The sequence below is a fragment of the Amblyomma mixtum genome, chromosome 4 (genome assembly GCF_055824585.1).
Source record: "Amblyomma mixtum isolate Tamu chromosome 4, ASM5582458v1, whole genome shotgun sequence".
Lineage (NCBI taxonomy): Eukaryota > Metazoa > Arthropoda > Arachnida > Ixodida > Ixodidae > Amblyomma > Amblyomma mixtum.
Genome location: NC_143015.1, coordinates 132,922,987 through 132,935,217, shown reverse-complemented (window position 1 = coordinate 132,935,217; position 12,231 = coordinate 132,922,987). Strand labels below are relative to the sequence as shown.

At 49.2% G+C, this 12,231-nt stretch overlaps 1 long non-coding RNA gene across 1 annotated transcript; it reads left to right on the top strand.

The window, feature by feature from the left end:
- Positions 1-9,619: 9,619 nt before the first annotated feature.
- Positions 9,620-11,812, top strand: LOC149348273 (uncharacterized). The gene is made up of 2 exons (XR_016292240.1): positions 9,620-9,854; positions 11,669-11,812. It is a non-coding gene; the product is annotated as an uncharacterized LOC149348273 (long non-coding RNA).
- The last annotated feature ends 419 nt before the right edge of the window (positions 11,813-12,231 follow it).

Here is a 12,231-nt window from a genome sequence, read left to right as displayed (position 1 = left end):
CGCCGTCCGGCGCCCTCCCGCCCCTACTAGGGCTTCCCCACCGGCGGTCGGCCGCGTTCCTACTTCAAGTAGGCCTCTCTACTAGGGATGCAAAACTATCGATAATACTATCGATACTATCAATAGTCGAGTCCCTATCGAACTATCGATGGTAAAAAAAGACTATCGGTAGTACTATCGATAGCGCGCTATCGATACTACAATCGATAGTAGCATCGATAGTGCTATCGATAACTCTATTGATAGCCGTATCGATACTATAAAATCAACCACGCGTACCCACTACATCCTAAACTTGGCTTCCCGAGTGTGTGGTATGGAGGTGATGGTATGAGTATACCCAGTGTTGTCGGTAACGCGTTAAAAGTAACGGCATTACCGGTAACGCGTTACTTTTTTCGGTAACTTAGTAACGTACTCGTTACCATTTCGTAACTGTAACGGGTAACGTACTTACGTTAACATTTTTCGGTAACGTGAGGTGTCACGTTACTAGTTACTTTTTATTTCATTTGTCCCCCTCCGCCTCTTTTCCAAAGAAAAAAAAACGCCAAAAAGATGTTGCAAATAAACAAAATCTACCGGTGTTCTCGACGACCCTTGTTGCGGCTCGCATGCATGCCAAATAACACCTGCCCTTACGACGCACTGAACTAACAAAAAAGCACTCACACACAGTCACACACTTGTCTTCCCCCCCAACCACTCACACACACAACTCTCTAAAGAGTGGACGCATTCCGAGTCACCAATGATCCATTTGCAGAAATCTGCAAGTCAGTTTCTGCGTAAGCTTGTTTTCCAGCCAAAAGGTCTCGTTCCCAGGCGACACTCTCGCATTCTTGATGGAAGCAGTTCCCTCTTCTGGGTAAACTCAGGAATGTCGCCAGTTTACTTCAAGATGGCCCCAAGAGAGCCGGCGAAAGAGTACAATGGTACAGCACTGAAAAGGGGATTGCAGTCAACCGGCTGTTTCGATCTGCAACTGCGGCTACGTTTCTGGTTTTTGAGTTCCTAATTGAGCGAAGCTGACCTTGAACACCTTGACGAAAACACTCGCATTTTTTGCGATAATTATGCAGGTTCAAGTAAAAAAAATTGTTCATGTGCGCAAATATATTTTTTCCGGACCTATGACATTTAAGAATTTCTTTACTGCTACACAAATTCCGCGTAATTGCGTAAGCAGAAGCACACCAGAATTACTGTAAATTTGTTGAGTTCAGCTATGTTTTCTTTGTGAAGTGTGTGTCAGCAGCTGCCTGCTGACAGCCCCGGCTGGCCTGCACTCCTTGCTGCGCCTCTGGCTAGCCTTGCGGCTGGTCGGTGGCCATGCTGCTTGCCTCCAGCCCCCGACGCGCGCACGCCACTACCAGCGCGCTGCCGTTCATCTCCCCTCCCCTGGTGCTGATCCTGCTGCTGCTGTGGTGGGCCTGGTGACTGCGAAGAGCCAGCTGTTCGAGGAGCCCTGAATTTCAGCAAGCTCAGCGACGACGGCGACAGCAAGTGTTCCCCCAACCCCACCCGCCACCCAATTCCCTTTCCCCTGGCCCCGAAAAGTGATGCCACTAACTGGCCAACATACGCCGGGACCAGTATCCTCTCCCCAGAATATCCAAAGTATCCACCACCACCACTTAACATATTTCCAGCGCACGGGTGTGGTGAGGAAGCTTTTGCGTTGTCGCACAGGTGAAATTGATGCTTTGGTCGTGAAATTCAGTTTTATTATTTTTAAATTCAGGCCACTTGTCCAGCCCCAAACACGTCGCTATCGTTGCCGTGTTAGTTCGTACCACTCTATCGCAACTTTTCGTGGAATAATTTTTTGGCACCTTCACAGAAAAGCTAGACTGGGTCTTGTTACGACGGCGGTGGGAGCAGCCGGCGAAGCGTCCGTTGAGTCTCGAGCCGACGCTAGTCACAATGTTAATGGAACTAAACTATCCAGGGGAGTAGGAAGGTACTGCGCTGGACGAGCCAGGATGAATCAAGCTGCAAGCCGCGGCATGTCTGAGAGTCCAGGCTTGCTTTGCACAATGGTGGGCGCACGGCGCTGGTAATGCGTGCTCGGGCACAACAGTCTCCAGAGCACGCAGGACGAAATTGTAGAGCACGTAAAATTCTCACAGTACGAAAGACTGTCGGGAAGCGTCACGGGTAAGGAGATGCTAGGGAAACTAGGAATAAATTATGCAAATCGACAAGGTCGAAAAGTTGCTCATAAGTGTGCGTGATAGGCTAAGGATCCCACTACTACCTAAGAACATGCATCCCCTCCACCACAGGGATCACAGAGAGAAACGGGCTGAAGCCCCTGCCAGAAATTTCAAAGACTATTCAATAGAAGACGCAGCTAACTGCGCGACCGTGAGAATGGTGATAGCGGTAGCTAGAGCCGAAATGCATCTCAGAAGCGGCGCCTCAATCACGTCGGGCTGCCCGGAAATTGCAGAGGAAGCTGCCATAGCGATTGCGGACACGAAGGCGGAAATTATAATAAGCGATTTCAAGGTTGTAGTGATGAACTTCCCAGAGGGAGGACCTCCCCGTTGACGAACGGAATCCTGCGTACCGCGACGGACGATCGAAAAATTCAAGTAATCTGCAGACCTGCACAAGCATCCCTCGCTGGTAAAGAAGTAGCTCACGAACTGGCTCGAGGTCTCGCTTTCTGAGTTGGGGGTCGTGCCGCGAGCTTCACAGATAGTGATCGCCTTGTGTGTTACCAAGAGATTGCATACAAACTCACCGGGACTATATGTACCCCCCAGTCGACAAAACACTAACCAAAAGCCAGGCAAACGAATACATTTCCGAACCCGCGCTATGTGCAGCCATTACTACCAGGGTCAATATTCAAATCTCTGTAAAAATAAAGCTTACCTTAATCATACCCCTTGTGGATGTCCTCTTGCCACATCGGAGGGTTGCAAAATAAAGACACTCAAGCAATGAGAGGCTTTACTACTCAGGTCTAGTTCAGATATAGAGCTTAGAAGCCTTCCAACTGGCCGAAGCCGCCGCCAAGAGTCAAGACCTCTTAGCCGTCGTCTAGGCGGGGAGCCTTAAAACATCCCCTCTCTGTTGGGCAATAAAAGTGGAAAATTTTCAATAGACGAATTTCAAGTTATGGCGCTCGGCTGCTGACCCGAAAGACGCGGCTTCGACCCCGGCCGCGGCGGTCGAATTTCGATGGAGGCGAAATTCTAGAAGCCCGTGTACTGTGCGACGTCAGTGCACATTAAAGAACCCCAGGTGGTCGAGATTGAGCCCTTCACTATGGCGCCCCTCATAGCCTGAGTCGCTTTGGAACGGGAAACCGCCCAAAACCACAATTTCAAGCATTAGGGACTTGAAATGCTTATGAGCTTAAAGGTGCTTGAAGAAACAGGGTATACCTGCGACAAGTGCGGAAACTAAAGGACACAAAACTAGGGATGGACTCTATCGACATTCAAGAGTTTCCCAGTACAGACGGTTCCAGCACGCCTCCAAAGACCTAACCTGCCATACTACACGTGTTTCAAACCAGGAATACACCTATGTTTATGCACAGCGCAAAGGACGAGAACGAAGAAGAGGAGAGACACGGCGCTGTCTGCCCTCTACTAGCCTGCACATCTAGCGCACACGTCAACTCTATAATACACCCATGGTTGTGGGGGAGTGCTGTGTTATGGCACAAAAACAACCTTCCGTGCAGTCCACACACCGATCGGTGCGGAAAAGAGCGCTCTAAAGCGGCATCTAAGCGACTACGTTGTGCAATATGATAGCCTTGCGACGAGGTGTGGTGAGAGTTTTTCCTCCCAAAGGAAAGGGGATGCTGCGGTTCATGAGCCTGGCGCAAATGTATGCTCGAGGTTTTGTGAGCCAAGCGGGTGAGGAAGCTTCTGACACCCCGATGTGAGACAGTGGAATCGTGTCAGGCCAATACGCAATACTACAGAGAGGTACGAGTGCGCCTGCCTCCTCCGCACGATTCATTCAGCAGAGAACAGGCTACCACGTGGCGAAGGCTGTAGACGCGGTCGCAGTCGATCCTGTAGACATTAACATATTCCTCGACCTGGTAAACCCGTTCTCTCAATTGTGCGGCGAGCCTGCCACTTTGGACCACATAACCTGGGCCTGCTCGGAGGATCCGCCTCTGGTAGATCGGTAGATCTCCCTATCCTCAACAATGGGAAGCTGTTGTCGTCAGTTCGGACCCCGGCGTTCATTCCAGGGCGACGACGGGAGCACCAGAGGTCGCCTACAGATCACAACTGCCGGCCAGCTGGAGCGGCTGATTGACGCAGTACACTCGCCATTTGATCTGCTGACAAATAGAGTTGTCTCTTTCCCTCTCGGAATTGAGGCGGTGTGCGTCTCCCCGTCCCTCTCGTACAGCCTCTCTAACCTAACTAGCAGGAGGGAATGCAAGAAAGGAGAGAAAGAAGCGCTGCAATGGAGGGCTCCTAGTAAATTTCTTGCAGCTGTGCTTCTCTAAAGTGCCCTGACATCGCACACCACACGAGTTTCTTGCACTTATACGTCACGGATGTTTGCGAACGCCGCTGAAGGGCGGGCGACCGCTATGGCGATTGGAACAGAAGGCTCCTTGCGGTTGTGAAGAGAGAGGCTGAGGGCGCTCTCCCGAACGAAAAAGATAGTGACTGACCGCGGCGACACTCAAAAGAATCGTAACACGCGTGACTAGTGGCAGTGTTATATATTGCAACTAATGCGCTCAAGTGTCGGTTCACGTGACATAAAAGGCACACACGTCCGAATACTTACTAAAAAGGGGGTTCGAAGGCCTCAAAATGCTCACAATGAAAAAACAATGCTTGATGATGCTAATTAAGAGAATTTAGAGTGCCTAATTTATCAGTTTATTATTGAAAAAAATTCAAGAATGAAAAATGTGTTCAAAGGTACCAAACTGCTCACAACGGAAAGTCAATGTTTGCTGATGCTAAGAATCGGTGTATATCATCGTCCTGAGAAAAGAATCTTGTAAAAAAAAAATTCTAAATAGTCGCGTCATCATCAGATGACACACCAGACGGCGTACGCTGTCGCGTCAGTTCATAAGCGCAGAATAGGAGTCCTGCAACGTTTTACTCACAATGTTCGGAAAGTCTTTCAGCGGCATCTCCAAGAGGGACAGCAGGTACAGTGGTTGCGGGCAAAAAGAACTTTATTTCTAGCCGGTCAGCTGTCATTGCTCGATAAACCGAGAAATTCGTACGTCACCTTTGAACGAGCTAAAAGCTAAAGAAAGCAAACCGAGGAACTGGACACTTCGGCGTTAATCTGGGTGACCACCTAGACATTCATGGGGGGCGGTTCCAAGACGTCCGCCACCTTCAGGTACTTCCTCACGTGCAACCAGCAGTCGTCGTTCAGGTCGTCCAGCTGCGTCTGGCGGTCTTGCCGAGCGTAGCACTCGACCCTGTTCACCACGCCGGCCGCCCTCATGAACTGGCTCATGCTAGCGATTGTAGACAGGGCTCGTGTTATCATCTTCTTCGCTTCGTCGCGGCTATCTGCCGACCTCTCTTGAATCATTTCAACGAGGATCGGATGCTGCGACACAAACTCCAGCGCCCGCACGCAATAGCTTGTCTGATCGTCCATCACGAAACGAGCTGCCCGGATGAAGAGGCTAGAGTTGCGTCTCGTGACCTCCTCAATAGCGAAAAGTTCTTTCTCGGCTCCACGAGGGTCGCGCACTTGCACGCCAAGCATGTTGCAGCTGCTTGCCGCCACTGGCGCCAAATGTTGTAGGAAAAACACAGTGGCGCTTCTAAAATCCACACAGATATGATTAAAATACGGGCCGCGCACGGTGGCTTCGACGAGCATCTCGCACTCGGTTTCGTCCAAGTCCAGGCCCATCAACGTGAGAGCGTGGATGCTGGTGTTCGACGCAATCGCTTTGATCATGGCACTTTGGTCAACGCGAACACGATGAAGCACTTCAGGGGGAAAACTCGAGTAAAATCTAAGGCAGAGTGCTTTAAGATTAGCAGCCCCTTCTATGAACGCGATCAGGGAGCCATAACTACCTGGGTCAAACGATTTGCAAGCGATGTGGAAGGAGACTGAGGTGATGTGATCGCTCCAGTCGAGGTCGCTAAGCACACTGGGAAGGTCTCCGCCACGGGGAGCCGCTGATAGGGAAGATACCTCCATGTAGTCCGTGAGTATCGACACCCTGGTGGAATCCAAAAGAAGGCTCTGGATTAACATCGTGTGGACGCAGTAACACACGTGAAGCGATCCGAGGGAAGGAAATGTGCCCCATAGCTCCTTCAAGTGTCTTCGTGCAGATAAATCCACAACGGCGGCATTTACTGCAGTGCTGTTCTGTGCCATCGCTCCGAAGAAAGCGTTGTAGGAGACCTCGCAGGGAAAAAAGCTCCTGACCAGCATGTCCAGGACAGGGTATTTTTTCAAAGAAGGCAGCCACGCTTTAGTGCTTACTGGATGGTTGTCAGTCCACAAGATGGAATGGAGTGAATATTCGTCTCGGAACAGCGCCATAGACCATGTCAAGCACATCCGCTTTATGCTCTTGCTTCGGGAGAGCACTTTACCGAAAATGGGAACCTGTTCTTCGTCATCGCAGCTTATCGCTGCGGTCAGTTCCTCTAGGGTTGTCACTGTGCAAATGGCATCGACTAGACTCTGCAAAATTTCCCTTTCGGACGGATGAGATGAGAAGAGAACAAGTGTTTTGAGCTTCGGATTCTCTTTGGTTAAGTATTCGACGAAACTACCAAGCCTGAAGATGTCTTGTGAAACGGAGAGTGTGGCAATGGTTTTATTATTTTTTAGCTGTGCCACCAAGTGCGTAGCTGCGCCCTCGCTCATTCCAACCAATGCTACGTCGAGTGTTGTGAGACTGGTACCAGCCCGAACGAGGCCACGAAAATTTGATATTTCCGTCACTCGGGAAAATACCAACTCTTCGATGGGTTCCTTCGATGCGATGAGTTCGAGAATGGAGTATTGGTCTCTAAAAAAATTTGAGCATCTTTTGACATTCACTTTTCGCATCCCGGGACTTCGTACCAGGGCTCGTCTGAAGCGGGTCCTCATAAGGACGCCATTGTTAAGCTGGACGCAGACCAGACATCGATGCTGCAGCAGCAGCCACTCCAGGAGGTCAACGGCAGTGGGTCTCAAGTGTTCCGATTCCAATTCCAACGCGTATTCGGGTAAATCATTCGCCACGAGCTGTAGGTCGCCCAGTTCGTCGACTTCGTCCTCTCGCAGCTGGAGGTACAAGAGCCGAAGGAGTTCGTTGCAGGATCCCAGGTGCCCCAGCAACTGGCAGACGGGTCTCTCTGGGCTCCGGGTGCAAGAAAGGCGCAGATGAGGCGGCAGAGTCGTGGTGCTTCCCTCGAGACCACACACTGCGTCCACTTCCATCGCTGTTGGCGGCGTGCTTTCCATGGCGGTGAAAACAGCTTCCCAGTGGCTCGGAGCTGGACAAATAAAAAAAAAGAAAGCGTTTATTACAACTAAATTCTTAGCTTCTTAAATTCCGGCTACTTTCTTTGGCTGCTTTTGGTGGATACAGGAATTGCGCAGGCGCAGGACACTGATGCTCATGAGGTAATTGTCTTGCGCATGCGTAATGGAGTACTCCTAATATCCTATCCCAATAAATCGATAGGGACACCCTGTTCTAAATGTCTTATATCGCTGGAAAATCCCTGAGGCAGACATCAGACTGAGACCTGCGAAGAAAATGGGAAGGGTGAGACTGCGGCGCGAAGGAGGCCAAATGTCTCCGTAAACATGAAAAGCACAGGGAATTTTTTTGCAGCAGTTCACTAGGACCGTCAACACCGCACTTCGCGTGAGCCGGAGGCCAGATTTGCCACTTCTGCGCATGCGCGAAATTGAGCGACGTAACGCGCAGCGCAGGTCTTCGCAGACTCCGTTATAAAAAAAAAAGAACAGAAACGAGAATAAAAACAGAAATGAAAGAAATAAAATATCACTAGTAAAAAAAATAGAAGACAAACAGTGCGCCAGGAAACTCTCATATCTCGGTGGACACCCGAACCGCGCCGTAAGGGAATGAAAGTGAAAGATGATGATGATGAAAATGTTTATTAAAGCCACAATGCCTTAGTTGAAGGGAAGTCTGATCTAGGACGCCGTTGGTGAAAGACGCTGCCCGTGCTCTGGCGACGAGGGCTCGTTGCTCCTCGAGGTCCGAGCTGGACAGGGCCGCCTCCCAGCCCTCCCGCGTTGGCTGATTTATGATCTCAATGCTGTCATTTTTCTGACAAGCCCATACCATGCGGTACAAGTTTGCCTTCTGGCCCCAAAATTTGCACTGTGCCGAAAAGGACTCGGGCTCAATGGCGTGAAGCGTAGCTGGGTTATTGAAAGACATAGTTTGTAGCCTGCGAAGGTGACATTCCTCTGATTTACTGAGACCCTTAGCGGGCCTCGGGAGTGTCTGCCTTTCAAGGCGCAAATGTTGCAATATTTCTGAATATGCCGTTAGCGGAGAGGGGGAGCCAGAATCAGGAAGGGAGGACGTAGAAGGATGCCGGGGAAGAAAAGCTCGGGCCGAAGCGTGTGCGCGCTCGTTTCCTTCAACTCCCTGGTGACCTGGTACCCATATTAATTCCTTCCGTTCAGCTGAAGTCCTACATTGACTAAGAATTTTGCAGGCTAGCGGCGTGATTCTGCCACGCATATAGTTTCTATAAGCCGCCTGGGAATCTGTAACTATGTATTTAGATGCGGAGTGCGTTGCGGCTAGGGCTATCGCTACTTCCTCCATAGCCTGTGTATCCGCGTTACGAATTGAAAGCCCGTCCACGACTTGCATTTGGTGCATCACTGAGATTGTTGATATTCCTTGTACATGTCCCGCAGCGTTCACGAAGAAGGCTCCTTCTTTTGTTGAATAGCACTCGTTCATCTTCTTGCTACTCGCCACTCATCTAGCATGATGATCCCAAGCAACCACAGATATCCGTCGGACGTACGAGCTAGATCCGAACGTCCTTTGCCGAGATCGGACGTCCATCGGACGTACGAACACAATCCGATTTCGGATATCCGTATTCGTACATCCGCCGGACGTACGGACAGTGTCCACTTTTGTATATCCGCATGAGAGACGAGGTGGACGTCCGAAGGATGTAAGGTCGAGTATTTTCCGAGGCCATGAGTATGGACGTTTTTTATTTCACAGAAAATTCGAGTCTTTCGTGTATGTATACTGTTTTATTTGCATCAGTTGGAGGGTTTGACGCGAAGACGTTTGTAAATTGGTACGATTCCACACCATAATTCCACTCCTACCTGCAGTGCAAGAGTCCCCAACGAGCTAAATTTATCTAAGAGGAGAAGCAGGTGTTGCAGAATTTTGCTAAAACTCAATGACTAGTTTTATATTTATAAAACTTCTCCAAATTAGAGGAGTTGCGCGACATGTCCACTGTTTTGCTAGCTAAACTTGCCATTGAAACCATTCGCAAGCATCAAAACTCCCGTGCATTCTGCTATCACCATCATCATAGATGTCAGTTCGCGGTCAGACCATAGAGTTTCCTATAGTAAGAAACTCTATGGGTCAGACCAATCCAATCCATCAGTACGGCTCCGTAGCGCTGTTGTTGATATGTCGCGTAGTGTTGTCGCGCAGATCTTTATAGCTCTGTTATTATAAAATGTGGATTTGTTCGGTCTGCGGACGAAAGTTGTATGTAACTTAAGCAATTCGAAAGATACGGGAAGCGCCTGAAGCTCTTCTGGAACACCGGAATCCCGTACTGCGTCGACCTTGGTGTAAAGAAGGCTTAGTGCACATGTGATTGCCTACGAAGGTATGTATCCAGTACACTTCTTGGAACTTTGCTTCTAGGACAATGCAGCATGCGCATATAACATTCGTTCACAGGACAATGGGAGTAGTAAGCGCGAGGAGATGGCTTCCCCAAGTGTGTGCTGTTCTCACACTTTCGGGAGCCTACATCACACAGCTGCGGGAGCCCTCAACTCGCGCGACTAATTCCCACTCCTCTTCAAAGTTGCGGGACGGAGTGTTTTCGCATCTTGTTAATTTTTAAGGCATCGCTATGTTCACTGTGCCTATATAAAGAGTGACAACGCGCGAAAGGCAGACCATAGGAAGCACGTGAGGTCGCAGTGGTTCGCAACGGAAGCTTTGCGGCTTTCTGTTCACAGTCGCGTACAGTGCTGCGCAGGTTAGTGCCTTAAGGCCCATGAAAATAAAGAACAGATACATTGTCAAATATGGTGTGGAAAAGTGAGAGCTGTTATTGCCTTATACTTATTGAGGTGTTTGTTAAAGTGCATTGTCTGTTATACTTGCAGCATTAAACACTTCTATTAATTTCCAATGTTTTTACTTGGGCTACTGCATTGTGCCATTTGTTTCACATGACTGATGTCAGGGCTGTGGCATGTTGCAAGTTGCGCGTCCGCGCCGAGGGTGGCGCCATGATCGAAACGATTGCAGCGATCCTGGTATCGGCGGTAAACGCGGCTGCAGTTAAGCCTAATAAAAGTGAAATTTTTCGACCTCTGTCAATAATAAAAACATGCTTATGAACTAAATTATAAACAGCCATACGTATTAAAAATAAGATATCAAAGAAATTAGTTGCGAAGATGACGACGCGGGTAACGCGGCAGCAGACGACAAGCAGACGACGCCCGGTCAGCCGCGCAAGCGAAAACGGCGACGTCGACGACATTCGCACTGCAGCAGCGTCATTGGCGTCATGTCGAGTCGCACAGTGAGCTTTTCTCTGAGTCTTTATACTAAGAAGTAGCACTCCAGCATATTATGTTGTCCCTAGCCCAACGCACTGTGATTTCTTTTACACGAGTCAAAGGGTGAAAATTTTCGCTGCCTTTCTCTGCGTGTGTTTATCCATAGCCACAGACTGATGCGTTTCAGTACATGTCAGATGTTTTACTTCCCTGCTATTTACCTAAATCTCTTACAAAGTCGCGTACAAACCTATATTCAGTCATGTAGCACTTTATTATGTATACTGTACCTACCTTGATACCCTTTTTTATCACCTATATATTCGCTGTGCGCCCATGTCTTCTAGGTTTACATAATGGCGTTTTTTTATTTTGATTTTTAGGATGCCTGTTACTGATACTGCAATGTCACTGATGCCAAAATCACTTTTTGAACACCGGTTGTCGCTGCTGATGTTCTTTTATTAAATTGTTCTTTGTACAAAACCATTTACGCTTTTCGTTCTCGAGCGAGCGCAGCTGCTAAGCAGTCGCGCCGCTCGTCACCATGCACCATGCTACATCAACAGACACATCGGAATACAAAAGCGAGTGAGCAGATTCCGTAAGTACTTAAAAAATCAAGCGTGAATGCAGCGCGGGATCAGTTAATCACCAGTATTTACAAAGATTGGATCGAGCTAGCGGCCGCCAGCACCAGGAACGCGCGAGTACAGTGCACGGTAGCGCGAGCAACCGGCCACAACCAGCCGCCTAAAAGCGCGCCGCCATATTGGATTTTTGATGCGTTTACCGCCTCTCCCAGGTGACGCCACCATCGCCTTCGAAAAAAAACGTCCCCATTGGCTCTATGAGAGTGTCACTCCCTTGCTGATGTTTGCCGCGTTCTTTTTTATTTCAGAAATCCTGTGGGTGGGAAGATTACGGATGTGTGTCTCAAGCTTGCCACATTTGAAGAGTCACATTTAAGAAATTTTCCGAATGTAACCCATTGCTCTGCTGATGTATCATCAACCACAATAAAATATGCGTGCTATGCATCAAATTGTTTTTGGTTTTATTGCATTGCACGGAGTGAAAAAAGCACGCATGCACCTATTCGAGGAAGATCCGCCAATGGACGTACTCAACTGGACGTCCGTCGGCGGGCGAACCGTATACCTTTGGCCACCTTTCGGACGGCCGACGGACGTCTACCGGCTGTTTGCGGATGTTCAGCGGACGTACAGAACATCCGAAATAGACCTCTGTCGGCCGTCCGAAGGATATTGGTGGTTGCTTGGGATGCTCCGGATGCATGTTTTTGGGAAGCGGAAGCGTAAGGAATTTGCTCTTCCACTCTTTAGGTATATCTTGTCTCCCAGCCACTTGCTGCAGAAAGCTAATGTTTAAATCTTCTAAGACCCTGCGGCCGGTCGTAGTTGTGGCCAGTCGCATTACCTGGCTTGTAAGATTGGCGCTAAT